Raw genomic sequence first — 18,698 nt, forward strand, 5'->3', positions numbered from 1 at the left:
CACCGGCTATCTTCATGGACCTAATGAATAGGGTCTTTAAACCCTACCTTGATTCCTTTGTTGTGGTCTTCATTGATGATATTTTAATCTATTCGCATAGCGAGGAAGAACATATGGGTCACTTGAGGGTTGTGTTGCAAAGATTGAGAGAGGAGAAGTTGTATGCCAAGTATGAAAAGTGTGAATTTTGGTTGAGGGAGGTTGCCTTCCTAGGTCATGTGGTGTCGGGGGATGGTATTAAGGTAGACCCTAAGAAGACCGATGTGATTAGAAATTGGCCTAGGCCATTGACCCCGTCGGATATTAGGAGCTTCTTGGGCTTAGCGGGTTACTACCGGAGATTTGTGAATGGGTTTTCTTCTATTGCTTCTCCCATGACTAAGTTGACACAAAAGAAGGCTAAGTTTGAGTGGACCGACGAGTGCGAAAGGAGTTTTCAAACCTTGAAAGATAAACTTGTGTCCGCTCCTATATTGTCACTACCGGATGGGCTTGAGGGATTTGTTGTGTATTGTGATGCTTCTAGAGTTGGCTTGGGTTGTGTCCTAATGCAAAATGGTAAGGTGATAGCCTATGCTTCTAGACAACTCAAAGTGCATGAAAAGAACTATCCTACGCATGATCTTGAATTAGCCGCGGTGGTGTTTGCTTTAAAGATTTGGCGTCATTACTTGTATGGGGTACATGTTGATGTGTTCACCGATCATAAGAGCCTCCAATATGTCTTCACCCAAAAAGATCTCAACTTGAGACAAAGAAGGTGGCTAGAATTTCTTAAAGATTATGATATGAGTGTGCATTATCATCCCGGTAAAGCTAATGTGGTGGCGGATGCTTTGAGTAGGGTGTCTATGGGTAGCCTAGCTCATGTTGATATTGGTGATAGGGAAATGGCTAGGGAGGTGCATCGGTTGGCTAGGTTGGGGGTTAGGTTGGAAGAGGTTGGTAATGGTGGTGTGGTCGTTGTTGATGGTGCTAGGTCTTCCTTGGTTGATGAGGTGATAGCAAAACAAGATCTTGACTCTTCCTTGTTAGAATTGAAGGCCTTGGTGAAAGAGGGCAAGGTGGAAGTTTTCTCCCAAGGGGGAGATGGTGCCCTTAGGTACCAAGGTAGGTTGTGTGTGCCTTGTGTTGATGGTTTGAGGGAGAAAATTCTTGAGGAGGCTCATAATTCTTCCTACTCCATTCACCCCGGTTCCACCAAAATGTATAGAGATTTGAGGGATGTGTATTGGTGGGGAGGCATGAAGAAGGACATTGCCAAATTCGTCTCCGGTTGTCATAGTTGTCAACAAGTCAAGGCCGAACATCAAAGGCCGGGTGGTCTAACCCAAGACATAGAGATTCCTACTTGGAAGTGGGAAGAAATTAATATGGATTTTGTAGTTGGTTTACCCAAGACTAGAAAAGGTTTTGATTCTATTTGGGTGGTGGTTGATAGGATGACAAAATCGGCTCATTTTCTACCGGTAAAGACAACATATGGGGCGGAAGATTATGCAAGGTTATATATTCATGACTTGGTAAGGTTGCATGGGATTCCTCTATCCATCATATCGGACCGTGGTACTCAATTTACTTCACACTTTTGGAAGTCCTTTCAAAGGGGTCTAGGTACGAGAGTTAAGCTTACTACGGCCTTTCACCCGCAAACGGATGGACAAGCCGAAAGGACTATCCAAACACTTGAGGATATGCTTAGGGCTTGTGTATTGGAGCTTAAGGGTAGTTGGGATGATCATCTTCCATTGATTGAGTTTGCCTATAACAATAGCTATCATTCTAGCATCGGTATGGCTCCTTTTGAGGCTCTCTATGGGAGGCGTTGTAGATCACCGGTTGGGTGGTTTGAGGTTGGTGAGGTGGCCTTGTTAGGACCAGATCTAGTTATGGAGGCTCTTGAGAAGGTTAGGATGATTAGAGAAAGGTTGAAGACGGCCCAAAGTCGCCAAAAGTCCTATGCCGATGTGAGGAGAAGGGCTCTTGAATTCCAAGTTGGTGATTGGGTCTATTTGAAGGTGTCACCCATGAAGGGTGTGGTTCGTTTTGGTAAGAAGGGCAAGTTGAGCCCAAGATACGTGGGTCCTTATAAGGTGATGAGGAGAATTGGCAAGGTAGCTTATGAGTTGGAATTGCCTAGCGAAATGGATTTGGTTCATCCGGTATTTCATGTGTCTATGTTGAGGAAGTGTGTGGGTGATCCGAATGCCATTGTGCCTCTTGATGTTGTGGGTGTTGTTGAAGATAATTTGACCTATGAAGAGGTTCCGGTCCAGATTTTAGATAGACAAGTGAAGAGGTTGAGAAACAAAGATGTGGCTTCCGTTAAGGTCCTTTGGAGAAATCAACAAGTTGAAAGTGCGACTTGGGAGGCCGAAGCGGACATGCAAAGGCGATATCCTTATCTTTTCCACTCCACTCAAGCTTAAGGTATTGATCTAAACCCTTTATAAAATCTCAGGTCTTAAGTTCAGCCACCATGTCATTGCATACATTCATGTTTAAGTTAACAAGTTCATTGTGGTTTTACAACTATGTTGAAGTTTTTGAAATGAGGTGTAAGTGCATTGTTGCATCCCTATGTGGGCTGAATTTGCCATGTTTGTGTTTCTCATGTACGTTTCTTTGACATTCGGGGACGAATGTTCCCAAGGGGGAGATATTGAAACGACCCCAAAAATGCCCGAAAATGTGCTTCGAAAACACCTAAAATTGTAATTTCCATATATCTCAAAATCCGTGCATCATTTCGGAAATTCGACTTCATATTCTTATTCAGGGGGTCAAATTGAGTGGGAAATGAGTCTAACCCGAATTTTAGAACAACCGTATCAAAATTCGAAAATCGCAAAAAATGCGATTTTGAGGGTCAACTTTAAAGGGGCATATCTCTCAGCACACAAGGAACTGGAAGGAGCTCAAACTATCAAAATTAAAGCTCTGTGAGTTAGCTTTCCAACGCAATTTGTTTCACCTCATTCCGAGTTAGGATGAAGGAGTTATGACCATTTTCGTAAAACCTGTCCGGCAGAAAATGCAAATTCCAGTAGCCGAAAACACTGTTCACCCGCCTCAATTTTTTTTCTAAGTGTTGGGACGTTTTTTTATAAAAAGGGGACATATCCATACTTAGTCATTTAACTTCAAAACATCCAAAAACTCTCTCTAAACCCTCTCCAAAAATTCCACCAAGATCATCAACCAAATTCAAGGATCCCAAGCTTTAATTCCGGATTCAAGATTCAATCTCAAGCAATTCTCCATTCCAATCTTCATCAAGAATTCTCCAAAGTTGAGGTATGTGGGTTGATTGTGGAAACCTTCCTTTCCACAAGTCCAACCATTTATCCTCTATTTTACTTCAAGTTTATGGGTCCTTATGATCATTTATGAACTCTTGAATTATGGAATTATTACTACACATCCTATTATGGTCTATTTTTGTATATTATCATGAAATGGAATGATTATATGATGTTTATGGTTTTCATGCCTCCATGATCAAATTATGAAGGTTGTTATATATGTATATATATATGTATGTTGTTGGTGGGCTGTTTTATATGGATTTTGAAATTGGTTGGACTTAGTACTCTTGAAACACATGATTTTATTTACATGAACAAGTAGCCCACCATATGTTTGATAAAATGCCATTTATAGAATTCTTATGAAATGGAAGGTCCAATGTACGTCCTATGAGTCGGATGATTATATAAGTATTGAAATGATGATGAAATGGATACATGTATATGATTTTCTCTATATAGTGTGTGAGTCGACCAAGCCTAGCTCGGGGGGTTGTAGGCCCGGGTAACCGTATCAAGGGGTTGGTACCTTGGTTGCCTAGTACGGGGGGTAGTAGGCCCGTATAACCGTATCGAGGGGTTTGTACCTTGGTTGCCTAGTACGGGGGGTAGTAGGCCCGTATAACCATATCGAGGGGTTTGTACCTTGGTCCCTAGCTCGGGGGGTGGTAGGCCCGGGTAACCACATTGAGGGGTTTGTACCTCTTTCGCCTCTCCAAGGGGGTGGTAGGCCTTGGAAATACTATATTGATGGTCACTCACTACACATATACTATGCCCTACTAAATATGATTTTTATATAAGCATCATTATACATATCATCTCATTAATATGCTATCTATCGGGTACGATTATGCATTTTGCCTATGATGTCCATCCCTTGTTGCATTGCATTGCATCCCATATACTTAGTACATTCAAACGTACTAACGCATACTCTATGCCTACATGATGTCACCATGTAGGGACCGGAGCACCGCTTGACCCTCGTCCTCCGCGTGGCTAATACGATTTTCTATCAAGGTTATTGGTGAGTCCTCCATTCCGGGGACGTTGCTTATGATCTTTTGCTATGTATAAGACTTTTCCTTTTAGTTATGTTTTGTCTATGAGGGTGAGCCCAGTTGTTTGTCTTGGCCCCCGCTAAAGTACCTATGTTTAGAGGTGGTGTTGGACAAGTTGTGTATTATGTTTGAGCTTGATTCATCTATGGTATTTATGTATCATTTCTTCTTCTTTTTTTTTTCTTGCTCCCTTAGTCCCGATTTCCCCCTTGATTATGCTTATCGCTTATGGTCATTTTAATTGCTTCCGCGACCAATGATGTGTAAGATACGCTATGAGGCTTGTTTGGGGTTCCTTCGGGTTCCCTATTCGCCGGTCACTTCTAGGCCCTAGGCTTGGGTCGTGACAATGAGTCGGGCATTAAATTAGAAATTTCTAAAATTGGAGCCAAGTCTCGTGGATTGGCTCACTATCAAAGCGTTTAAAACCTTAGATATTATCTCTCAAAGACATTATCCTCGAAGGAGGAAATAATCTTGTGTAGAATGCTTCCGTCAATTCATCCCATGTCGTGATAGAGTCCCTTGGGAGATCGACTAACCATTTGGTAGCCTCTACTATCAGTGAAAATGAGAACAACCCGAGTCTAACCGACTCTTGGGATATATTCTTGAACGAGAAAGGGCCACAAATATCCACGAAGTTTCTAATGTGGTTGTGGGGGTCTTCATGCGCTAAACAACCAAATAGCCCTTTCATTTGCAAGAGTTGCAGTATTGTACTTGTTACATGGAAGACTGCATTCCCACGACCGGTGGTAGCCTGATTGCTCCAACACCACCCAAGTGTATGTCATTCACGTTGGCCTCATTCACATCATTCAGATTGCCAATATCATCATTATGGCCGAGCTGGCTGGCATTGCTATCGTTTATGCTCATTTCGTCACCTATGCAAAGGCAATAAACAACAACAAATAGTAAGTGGGTTCAACAATAACACAATAAAATCACAAACTAACTTCAATAAAAGAATTCAATAACACCACTCCCCGGCAGCGGCATCATTTTTTGATAAACGCTTAACTACACCTCATCCAATACTAGGTGTACGCGATCATAATCGAGTATATAACCCAACAAAAGGTTAAGTTCGAACCCACATGGAGCGGTACCATATCGAATTCTTTTAGGAAGTAAAGATATGATTCTAATCGGTTATAGAAGAAGACATTTTCGAAATCAAACAAAATAAGTCAAAGGTTTGACAATGAACATCTGATGGGGGGTTTCAAGATATCAATTAACAACTACAATAATCACTAAAATAGGGGATTAGACAAGTAGGAAGGAATTCTGGAGATGTGATTGATTATAAGCTAATTTCACTATATGGGTAATTGGAGCTTAATAATAAAGTGTTAAATCACTGCGGGCAGGCTAGACTATAGGTGCAATAGCTTTCTCTCGAACAACTATTACGATTCAGGTGAGTTCTCTAGAACCTCGACAAGATTGACACTACAAAACAACCCAAAACCTTAATTTATCTACTCTCTCGAGCTAGATAGGTAGGAATGAGTCAAGATTCACTCTCTCAAGCTGAACCTATAACAACCCACACACTACAATCATCAATCGATAACCTTGGTTTTGAGAACCTCTCTCTCGAGCAAGCCTAAAATACTAAGCTAACATTATATTTGCAACTATAATTCACAAATTACTACTCATTTATCGATCAAACCCACATTAAAGCAACATTTAAATCATTAAACAACAATACCCATAAGCTAATTAAGCAAATAATCATATGGTCACACCCCAAGAATTGGGGTTTTAGCCAAGCATCATAAAAATATAGAAATTAATATCAAAAACATTCTCCATGATCTGGGTATTGCAATCCAAGTCGTTAAAATGATCCAAAGTGTTAAAATCAAAGACCCACTTTGAATCTACTTGAAAAATCCTTCAAAGTTGTTCTCCAATGAAAAAATACTAAGAAAGCTCTCCAAAAATGGAAGAAAACTAAAACTGGACTTCAATAATAAAAACCAAGACCCTTTTGAACTCTTTTCACAAAGTCACAACTTTGAACAACTTTTCACAAGTCACAACTTTTCACAAAAGTCACAACTCTTCATTTTTCATTCACACCTTTTAAAACCCAACACTTATGTAACACCTCGGATTTAGAAAGAGCTAAACTAGAAATAGCTAAATTGAGAATTGGACAAGTTAATCTTAAATTGTGAGTTTTGGGTCAAATTAAAATGACCATAACTTTCAGTACATTATGAGTTAGGTGGCCCATGAGATATCAAATAAAAGATCTTTGAGTCCTCTAGCCAACGCCACCAAGTTTGCTAAATTCCAAGTTTGGATGAGGGAGATATACCCATTTGAATTCAGCCTATCCAGTTAAAGAAATTTATCCGAATTAAGGAGGGGTATTTTTGTCTTTTCCTTACCCCACTAGCCTAAATTGTTTTTGGTAATATTTTAGGGGTCTAGACTGAGTTAGCTTAGTTTTCAAAATTCCTAAACTCGCTTAGGGTTATAGAGAGAAGTTCAAGAGGAGAAAAAGAAGAAATTCAAGCGTTCGTTCAAGATTCTTGTGATCGTTGACGGGTTTTTTCCAAGGATTCAATCCTAATGAGGTATGTAAGCTTCCATAGTGATGGGTTCGTTCACCCTCACACCAATTATGAGTTTTCTTGAGTTAATTTCATCCATGAAAATCCATGTATTGAGGTTCTTGATGAGTTTCTTGAAGTTTCATTCTTAAATCTTTACTATTGGGATTTGATGACTTCTAGAGGTGAATATTATGAGTTTGAGGGTAGTTTTTGGGTAGAATTTTGTGTACTTATGTTGGGCATACAAATCTAAGAGAGTTTGGAACAAAACAATCTATATTAGGTAAATTATGGCAAAAAATCAAAGGGGAAAATCACTCGGGTTTTCGGGGCAGGGCCTGGGGCGACGCGCCACTGATGCATCAGGAGGCTGGCGCACCGCGCCAATAGTGCACCAAATATAGTGCTCTGTAGTTTAGGGGTTGGCGCCCCACGTCACTCAGTGCGCTAGGGTGGCCTTTCCCCGTCCTTTTTCCGTCGTTTGTCCCATTCGAGTTCTTTTAAAAAGTATCTTCACTTTTTCCTGATTACAACTATTCTAAACTACATCTAATCATCAAGAGATCCTTTATATCACGAATTATAACTCTTGAATTCGCATTTCAAATTCATGAAAAGATTAAGAGTCAAGTTTGAGAGAGTCTTTCGAGTCTTTTGGAGAAGTCTTTAACTAACTTTTAAAACTTGTCTTAAGACTTGAGTACTTAAGTATGAGTTTGAGGAGGGTTGAGTTTCATTTTTTCAAAATGAATATATGAGAACTAAGTATTCTCAAGAGTAATTGTTTTACATTTAAAATGAGAGGAAACTTTAATTTCTAAATGAGTTCACGAGGAGTTTTTGAGCACTATCTCTTTTATGAGAACCTTTTTAGTAATAATCTCAAAGTTCAAAGATGAGGAAATATTTTTAAACATATGAGCATGAGTTATATTATTGGGAGTAGTATTGAGCACCGATATAGGGACGAGTTTTGACAACTCAAAGTCCTCATAAACCATGTATGCCAACATGGGTAAAAAGGGTAATAATTTTTAGATGATTCCTTATTGATTTTAAAGCATATCTTAGTGGATCCACTTAGTTGAGGATGTCTTATACTCCGGCAAGGTATATGACAGTTCTGGCAGCGTGGGCGAGACGTTGTATCATCACATAGGTCATAGTGATGATTGTCTGTTAGAGAAAATCCCAAATAAGAGTAAAAAGTTATTATTGTATTTTTAAATACATTGAGCTGATGGTCAGTCCCAGTAATGCAACCTGGGTTGTAAAGAAGATTATTGACAGCCGGCAAAGTCTTATGACACAACAATTCTTCCAAGGTTCTATTCACCAGACTTTGGCAAGAATGGTGTAGGGTGACAAGTTCAAGATACAGAAAGCTTATGTAGCTATGCAGCCCCAGTTGCCTAAAGTTTCATGGAAGAACATCACTCTCCATAAAGTCATACATCCAAGATTCAAATTCATCATATGGCTTGCAGTACAACAGAGATTGTTAACAATGGAGAGACTCCAGAAGATAGGAATCCAAGTTCCAATGTTATGCATTTTTTGTGATCAAGAGGTGGAATTTTTTGAACATTTGTTCTCCATGTGTGTTTATAGTAATCAAATTTGGACAAGAATGCTGAAATGGGGGGAAACTACAAAAGCATTGGTCCATGGCAACAAGAAATAGAATGGGTTAGTCGGATAGCAAAGAAGAAAACTGCTCAAGCTGAAGCTATATGTTGCACCTTTGCAATGGTTATTTACAATATCTGGAAAGACAAGAACACTCTAAGGTTCAAGAGGGGAGAAGTAGAAGTTTCATGTACCTGTAAAGACATCGCTATGCACCTGCACATTCAAGGAAGAAACAAGGCATCTTAGCAGACCATGTTGAGCTCTTTGAATCACTTCCTTTAGGAGATAGCCTTATGATTGTTTTTCTTTCTTTGTAAGAAGTTAACTATTTAGATTAGTTTACTGATAGGTCTATGAGGTGGTAGATGGTCAGCTTCTATCCAGCATTGTAATTTGACACTTTTTGGTAAATAAAGCAAGTTGTTAATAAAAAAAAATACATTGAGTTGTTATTTACTATTTTAAAATCTTTATTTATAATGCATCCTTATTATTGCTTTTATATTGAACTGAGTTGAGTATTTTTGAGTTTGAGTACCTTTGAGTATCCTTGAGTATAATTGAGTTGAGTTGAGTTGAGTCGAGTTGAGATGAGGTGAGTATGTTCTTCCTTTTTATCAGTTCAAGCTTATTTATGTGCTTTAGAATTCCCCTTGCATGCTCGTACATTCCATGTATTGATGTCATTTGACCTGCATCATTTCATGATGCAAATACAGGTAACCAGGGTCATCAACAAGCGCTCTGTTGATACCACTTACAGTTTGAGTTAGATTTGGTGAGCCTCCTTGCTTCTAGAGGGTTTAACATCTTCATTTTCAGTTTTGTTAGAATGTCATGGGTCTTGTCCCGACTTCCATCATAATTTTTAGTGGCTTCATAGACAGTAGAGTTTTGATAAGTTTGTTTCATTTCCAGTTGTTAATGTTTTACACTTGAGTTGCCTCTTTTGGCCAGTTGAATGTCTTTAAATATTCTGACATATGTTTTGAGACGTTTGAGTTAAATATTTACTTTTGAGTTCATCTAATTTTGAGTAATTCTTTCACTAAGTATTAAGTCAGGCCAAGGGTTCGCTTGAGAACCAGTAATGGTTTACGAGTGCCAGTTGCATCCAGGGTGTTGGCTCGGGGCGTGACAACTTAATTCTAAGGCACCAAAAGAAGAAAGAATTGAGATTTTTTTTTATTTCAATTGCAATGAAACATTACTACGTTTGCGCCTCCCAGTCCACAACTCAGAACGCTACTTGAATGGTTGAATTCAGAACATTTGGTTCTTTAAAAAATTAAACTTCTAGTTCTACCATTATTATTTGGAGGCTTTTTCCCGCCATAGTGGAGTCGAATTCAAATATATCAATTAAGCTTCTTATGAAGTGTGTTTCATTCCTCAAAGTTTTCTTCCTCTTATTTCATGAAGATTAATATTTTACTTTACATCTTATATGTATCTATTGGAATTTATTTTTTCTATTTTGGTGACTTTTTTGAACTCTGCTAAAAATTCCAGCAAGGATGATTGAAAATTCGCCTTCTCTTTTGTGCCTTTCTACATGCTTCTTCATATACTTTTTGGGAAAATTGCTTATGAGTTGTGCTATATTTGATAGCACACAACAACGAATATGTGATAACTAATACGAAACCAATGACGAAGTTTGTTAAAAGAACCAAACACTCTCTTTCTTTCCACACTTACATAATATTTATTATTTTATCTTAGGTACAAATATTTTTTATACCATTGCACTCTTCCTAAAAAAAATAGTATAGAGACAATTAGTCCACTTCTTTTATCATAAGTTGACTTATTTACCATATACACTATAACAGAAATAATTTTTATCGGCAGTAAATATGCACATTTACAAAAAGTGCTAGAGCCTTTGCTCACACTATCTAATTGTCATTAGATTTAATGTCACTATAGACTTTTAGAACATTTATACAAAGTACGAATTACCTCTAAAAATACATATTTAGCGGCAATTAAGATATTAATTATCGTTAAAAATCATTTTTGATGTAGTGATAACTCTTTCTTTTAGCTTCTTTCAATTAAATTTGTGAACCGTAAACTTTGATACAACCCGATAAACTATCTTTTCGAAAAATATGTTAAACAAATGTCTTTTTCTTCTTGATCGTTAGGAAAGTAACAATTCCAAATAAGTTGGAGCCGATGATATGAAACCTAAGCAATAGCAATGAATATTCTGAGACAATGAGGAAAGGCTTTTAGGATATTAAAAATTTTAGGGTCATTTTTTACCTATACATGGTACGACATACTATAATAAAAAAGAGATCAATGGAGGTTCATAAAAAAGGAGTTGAAGGTCCTCCATTTGAATTTAGTGAATTATGTTCTTGTATGGACGTGATGTTCCACATTACTGAGGAGTGTTGTTGTTCGAGGCTTTTTGGTCTTTTTTTAACGTCTGATGTTGTTCTTTATAATTTCCTGGAATTTAGAAAATTTCATTACTTCAGACCAACAATTTCCATGGAGATTTTATTAGACTTCTTACTTATAGTTAAAATCTCTCTATGCTTAATTATTTTTGTGCAACAAAAACGAAAATTAAAAAATATACCACTTTATGATTTCAAAAATCTCTCTACACTTTGCCTTAAGATAAAATGTTCTTGAAAATACAGTGTACGTATCGAAAATACAAATATTACGGAATGATCATATGTAAGCTCAATAAAATAGTTCAATCATGTGCGAAATACAGTTAATTTACCCAGTTATATAATGAATGTAAACATATCTTGCAAAATTAATATTTTCAATGTAATAACTTACTCATATAGAGAACATAAATAAACTTAACAAAGTAAAATTAGCATTGCATAAAAGAGAAAAAACATTAGTATTAAGTAATTTAGCCTTTGACTGGTGATGGAATTATACAATAAATTTAAACAAATCATGCAAAATTAATATTTTCAATGTAATAAATTAATCATATAGAAAACATAAATAAACTTAACAAAGGCAAACTAGCATTATATGCAAAAGAAAATAAATTATTTTGTAATTTTTCCTTTGGCTGGTGATGGAATTATATAATAAATTGAAAGATATCTTACAAAATTAATATTGTCAATGTAATAAATTACTCATATAGAGAACACAATATCTGTCAATCAAACAGAGGCGGAAGAATTTAAAGTTTATAAATTTTGAGAATCTAGTTATTATTTTTATATATTATTGTGTTCTAAATTACGTGTGGCTTTTATGGGTCTTAAATAAAAGACATAAAAAAATTTCAATGATAAATAATTTTTTCAAAATTAATACTTATTCTCTGAATCCCAATTTATGTTGTATAGTAAAATTTCAGGAATCAAAATTTAAAATTTTAACATGAAATCATTAAATTTTTGAAATAAAATTTACATACTTAAAAACTACGTAAAAATACTATAAGTCATAATAACAACAATTAAAAATATTTAAAAGGTGTATTTAAAATTATGATAGAAAATTGTTTGGCTTTGAAATTCAAATGTTACGAATATAAATTTAAGCAGATGGAGTACAAGATATTAAATTATTCCTATAGTAAACAAAGCATCCCACAAAATTAGCTTGTTCAACTTCAACACATAATTTATTTGTATAATTTTACTCTGGGAAAAGGGTCTAAAAAATACTTCAACATTGGCCGAAATTGCTGTTACGATACCAAACTTTATGGAAGATCTTTTACCCCTGAACTATTTAATAGTGTATTTTTTTACCCCCTGCACTATTTAATAGTGTATTTTAAAGGTATATATGTGTCCACGTGGACACATTACTATTTATAATTATTCTATATTTTTTATGTCCACGTGGACACATATATACCTTTAAAATACACTATTAAATAGTGCAGGGGGTAAAAGGTCATTTCCAATGTTTGGTATCGTAACAACAATTTCGGTCAAAGTTCGGATATATTTCAGACCCTTTTCACTTTTACAGTTGTATATAGTAAATTTGGAGTTAATGTACGTTACTTCTCATGCTAAAAAATGCTAATGAAGAGCTATCGCAATCTGAAAATTACATCTTAATCTAATATAAGAAAAAAAATTGTATTCAACTGCAAATAATAAGAGATTACGCTTATGACTAAATATTTAATTTATTTTACAACGAAACCTCTCCATAACAGTTTCATGTTAATATGCTAAGTTGAGATGGTTTATTAATTAGTAGAAGTTTGATCATGTCTTATTGTGAAATTTGATAAAAATAATTTTTGTTTTCGAAGTAAAAAAATATTTAAAAACTAGAGTTTTCTTTGATAATGAATACAAATTGGAGTTGTTTTTAAATCTGTATGAGTAATTTAGAAAGAAAAAAAAGTGACAAATAACTTTTTATTTTTCTTAAAATTCTTGAGTTCAATTGAAATTTTCGTGGATAAATGTATTTTTTGCAGTTCCACTCCAATTACTTTTTTTACTTTTTATGGCAAAATTCCCCTAAAACATAAGAAGGTTATGATTTGCTATGTACATATGATTGTAGCATGTCAATATCATTCTAATGAGAATATGAAATTATTTATCAAAAGAAAGGTATATGACACAAAGAAAGAAACAATAAGCTTTCTTATTTGGCTAATGTCTTGTTGCAAGTTGCGTAGAAATAGGAATTAAATTTCAATTATATTATTCCTTTCTATTTCACCCTACGTAATTTTAAGAGCAACTTTCACATATAGCAAACACAAAATTCGTATGTGTATGCTATAGCAAAGTTTGTATAATTGCGCTCCATAGCGAACATAAATATGTATATTTCGCTATACATATACAAAAGAAAGCAGTTGTATAATCTACTTTGACGCATTTTATACATTTACGTTTTTGTATAAAGTGAGAGAGGTGAGTGAGAGAGCAAGATCTGGGAGAGTGACGAGCGAGATCTGGGAGAGGGGAGAGGGGGGAACGAAAATATATGTATATATACAATTTTCTCTCGCTTTATACAAACACAAACGCATTTTATATGATTTGCATTTTTTGTATAAAGTGAGAGAGGCGAGTGAGAGAGCGAGATCTGGGAGAGGGAAGAGAGGGGAATGAAAATATATATATATACACAACTTTCTCTCACTTTATACAAACATAAACACACTTTATACACTTGCGTTTGTATAAAAAACGAGAAAGGCGAGGGAGAGAACGAGAGTGGCGAGAGAGATTCACCAGGAGAGAGGTGCGTTAGCAACAATTTTCTATGAGGTACAATTAAATCAAACTATATTTATAGTACGGAAAAAGATCAAAATTGCCCCTGAACTATGCGAAATAGACCACTTATACCCTCCATTACATTTTGGGATAAAAAAAAAACTCCGCAGTTATCCCAGGAGACCACAAATACCCTCAAGAGTTAAAACCCTTTTTTTTAGTGACGTGGCAAGTCACATGGGACTAATCCCTCCACCTAAGCATTGCCAACTAAGATTCACTACAAAAGAACTTGACTTTTAGTGGCGACAAAGTCGCCACAAAATCCCAAAATATTGCCACTAAAGGTTATGAGTGATTTTTAGTGGCGACTAAGGCTCCAACAATCATTCGCTAGTAAAACCTATTTTTTCAACAAAAAAATATGATAATTAATTTTCAATTGCGACCTAATTTTCTAAAATAAATAACTTGCAATATCCATATTAAAAACATCCAATATTATTACGAAAAATAATCAAAATTACTTCTCGATTCAAATTTCCTACTACATATATATATATATATATATATATATATATAATGCATCATTGTACATTTTATACACTTACATATGACATAAAAATAAAACATATAGTGTCTTTAAACTCCTACTTAATTGATATCATATTTGGTTTTTTAAAAACAATGATGAAACAATCACAAAATTAGAATTTAATGTTAAAAACTTTTAGTGACGATTTTCTGGGCTTTGTGGCGACTGTTGTTGCCGCTAAAGGTCTAGTTCTTTTGTAGTAATCCTAGTTGACAACGCTTAGGTGGAAGGATTCGTCCCACGTGGCTTGCCACGTCAACAAAAATTTGGGGTTTTAACTCTTGAGAATATTTGTGGTCTCTTAGGATAATAGCAGGGGCATTTTTTTCCCCAAAATGTAACGAAGGTATAAATGGTCTATTTCATATAGTTCGGGGGTAATTTTGACCCTTTTCCATTTATAGTATTTAATTTGAATTAATAGTTTGCTATTATATACAATTTTCCCTAATTTTAATTCTTCAATTTATGTTTTCACTAGTTTCTGCAATGCATCCTAGAGGAGGGCGTTGATGCCCACATTCACACCATACGCGTTTAAAAAAAAAGGGAGAGATATCGCCACAAAGAATTTTATATTTAGCATCTTTTTTTTTACCCTCCCTAGGAGCTCCCATCCCTTTTTGCTCCCTTGGTGACTCGAACTCGCAACCTTCGGGTTGGAAGTGAGGAGTGCTTACCATCCGAGCAACTCCCTCTCGTCATTTTACAGTCAGCATCTGTCTTGCAACAACATATGGGAACGTCTTTTGCTTCAATATTTGGTGAAATACCTATCAAATTAAATGTCATAATCTATAATTAAGAGTTTACATTTCATATTTGAGGACAAGAAGCTTTTCAAAACTAACTTAGAAAATATTATAGAGAAGTGTATGCTATTCAGTTACTAAAAGAAAAAATCAAGTAAAAGACTTGCATAGCCCTATCATCATAAACATGAGGGAAAAAATCCACATTTGAAAGCCATATCTTACTTTTTGTGTATGCTCAAAAAGTCACTTGACGGTGATATTTTGTTTCCTTTGTGTCCTATACATAGCATATTTAGTTTATATATATATATATATATATATATATATATATTGTAACACTTCAAAAATTTCTAAGCTAAGGTCCGAACTATTCTTTATTTACATGTAAGGTCGTATTGGGATTTTTAAATTGCTCATATGTTTAAATGTCAACACTTTAGTGAGGAATGAATTGTGATATCAATTGAGGTGACTAAATCCCCTAGCACAAAGTTGAGTTGAAAGCTTCCATACCAATTAAGTTTGATGTAAAATTCTATTTGGGTCAACTTTAAACAATATCTCTTAAAATATAAAGGGTTACGTAGCTCATAACCTATCAAATTAAAGGTATTTGAATCTTCTTTTTAACTCCACAAATTTTGCATCAATCCGAGTTCCAAGTAAAATATAATGGCCATTTTAGTAACCTGATACATTGCAGTGACGAATTAGCGACGGAAAAATATTAAAAAGGGGTCGTTGTTGTCTTTTTACCTCTAAGAAAACCCTAAATGAATTTCTTGACTAAATAAAGACCCAAACCAATCAAATTTTCAATTTTTAATCCAACATTCCCTTCTCTCTCAAACCCTAAGGAAAAATCAAAGTAAAAGACTTCCATTCAAGATTTTTTATATTCTTTTTAAAAATTCTTCTTCAAAGTAAGTCCTTATCCAAGAATTTCATTTTTTCCAATTCAAATTTCTTCATAAAATTATGAATCATTAATGAGAATCATAATTCTTGGCCATATAGATTTTAAGAAACTAATACAAGAATCCCAAGAAAGGGTTCCTTGATTGTATTTCTCGAAGCTAGGATTTCAAGGCATCTAATCAAGTTCATTTTCAAGATTCTTAAAGAAACTTGTTCTTTCAGGTATGTAAGGCTATCATAATGTTTGACTGGTTTGTCCTCATGCCCTACATCTACTTTCAAATCAGTAAAAGAGTAATCTAGGGTTCTATCTCTAGATTTGAGTATTCTTGAGATGAGTTGATTTTGAGTTCTTGAGTTTTTGATTCTTTTTGAAATTCTATTCCTAATTATTGAATTGTTATATGTTATGCATTGAGATTCTTGAGTTGATTTGTTCATGTCTATATTTCAGCTTGAACCCTATAATTTGAGTATTCTTGAGATGGGTAGTATTGTTGAGTTTTGAGTTCTTGAGTTCTAAGTATTGAATTTTTCTATATTGTTATTTAGATTCTTGAGTTGATTCATTTATGTCTATATTTCAGCATGAACCCTATTTTGATTTATAAATTTTAAGAATCTTTTAAGACCAACATTTGTGTTTTAAACTGAGTTTGAGGAAGTAGGGGGGAGTTTGAGAAAGAGTATAAAGGAACTAAATATTTCCCATATGTTTCATTCTTACATGAAAAAAGAGAATATTATTTTGAGAAAAGAGAAACTTTGATTTCTAAATGAGTTTATGAGTTGAGAGATATTTCAAAGTAGTTACCTCTTTTAAGAGGTTATTGTGAGTAATTACATCAAAACAGAGAAAGGGTATGTTTTATACATTTGAGAATAAGTAAATTATTGGGAATAGTATTGAGCACCGATACGGGATTGAATTCAGACAACTCAAAATTCTCATAAACAATGTATGCCAGCATCGATAAAGGATCATACTTTTTAGATGAATCTTTAGTGCCTTTGGTCAGAGCTTAGTCGATCCACTTAGTTGAGGTGTTCTATATCCCGTCATTGTATATGACAGTTTTGGCAATATGGCGGAGACAGTGTATCATCATATAGCTCATAGTGATCGTTGTCGGTTAGAGAATCTTCCAAATAAAGTTAAAAGTGTATTTTTGTTATATCGCTTAATATGTTGAGTTCAGTGATGAGTAAGTATTTTGTAAAGTTTTAATGATTTTACTTCTTTATTTCTTTACACTCAGTTGAGTATATATCTATATATATTGTAGTCCTGAAATCTAATTATTTACTATTCAACTATCTTACATACTCGTACATTCAATATACTGATGTCATTCGAGATGCACCATTTAATGATATAGATACAGGTTGTTAGGATTCTTAACAAGAGTCTGTTGAGATCACTTCATCTGCTCGTCAACTTTTGATTAAGACTGTCTTGCTTCCGGAGGACTCCAATTTTATGAGTTGTTAGTATTAGTACTATTTTGAGTAGTCGTGGGTCTTGTCCCGACACTCGTCTATATATAGTACAGGCTTTATAGATAGACAGTTTTAGAGAATCTTTCAGTTTCAGAGAGTTTTGAGATTTAATATACTGTTGATTTACTATTTCTTTCAGTTTGATGTTTATATATGCTTGAGTTAGTCTTCCGCTTGTAGTCATCCAAGATGAGGGTTCGTTTGGGGACCAACAATGGTTTTCAAGTACCGACCACGTCCAGGGTGTAGGCTCAGGTCGTGACAAACATGGTATAAGAGCCCAGAGTTTAAAAGTCCTTGGGTGTCTATGAAGCTGTGTCAGTAGATCTTATTTATGGTTGTGAGGGTCCCACTTTTATAAATGAGGGACTAGAGATATTTAAGAAAAGATTTCCTTCTTTCATACTATAAATGGTGCACTAGAACTGTGTCATAAGGAACTTATCCAAACTCATGTGTTTCTCAGATCCATTCAACTACCCGTTCTACTCAAGTAGTTGAAAAGCAAAGGTCAGATCATTATCGATGAGTTAATCTCAACAATGGTTTTAAGAAAGTCAAATGACTGTAGAAGAGCTTGAGAAAATCATGTGAGTGAGCTTTAGTGGATTCAAAAGAATTCACTCTTATTCAAGTTAATCGTGCGTTCGAGTTAAAAATGAGAGGTACCCAGATACTCTCTTCTCTAATCCTTATTCAGGTGAGACCCTTATGAGGGAAGTATTTTTTAGAATGATTGGATAGTATCTTCACCCGAAAGATAGTATGAGTTATGATGTTATCAGATAGCAGTAGTAGAAGTTCCAGAGTTAGAAGTATGCATTTAGGAGTGTGGTAACCTTAGAAATGGAGATAGTTATTGAGTAGAGTATGTAAGTTGTAGCCATGTACCTAGTAAGTCATTAATGATGACTTTTCCCTTATGTGTGGGCTAAGGAGTGGTAATTTTGTGTGGATTTCATGATAGAAGGTTAAGAAATTGTTACTAGTCAGGATGAGTTGGAGAATACTTTAACTAGAGAGGATTTATTGTCAATGTAACATTGTATTAGTGAAGGCCAAGTATAGGTGTAGAATAAAATAGCAGAGTATTCATGAGGTGATAGATCTAAGCTAGGCATATGAATTTTTTTTGGAGGA

Source organism: Solanum stenotomum, chromosome 1 (genome assembly GCF_019186545.1).
Source record: "Solanum stenotomum isolate F172 chromosome 1, ASM1918654v1, whole genome shotgun sequence".
NCBI classification, from domain to species: domain Eukaryota; kingdom Viridiplantae; phylum Streptophyta; class Magnoliopsida; order Solanales; family Solanaceae; genus Solanum; species Solanum stenotomum.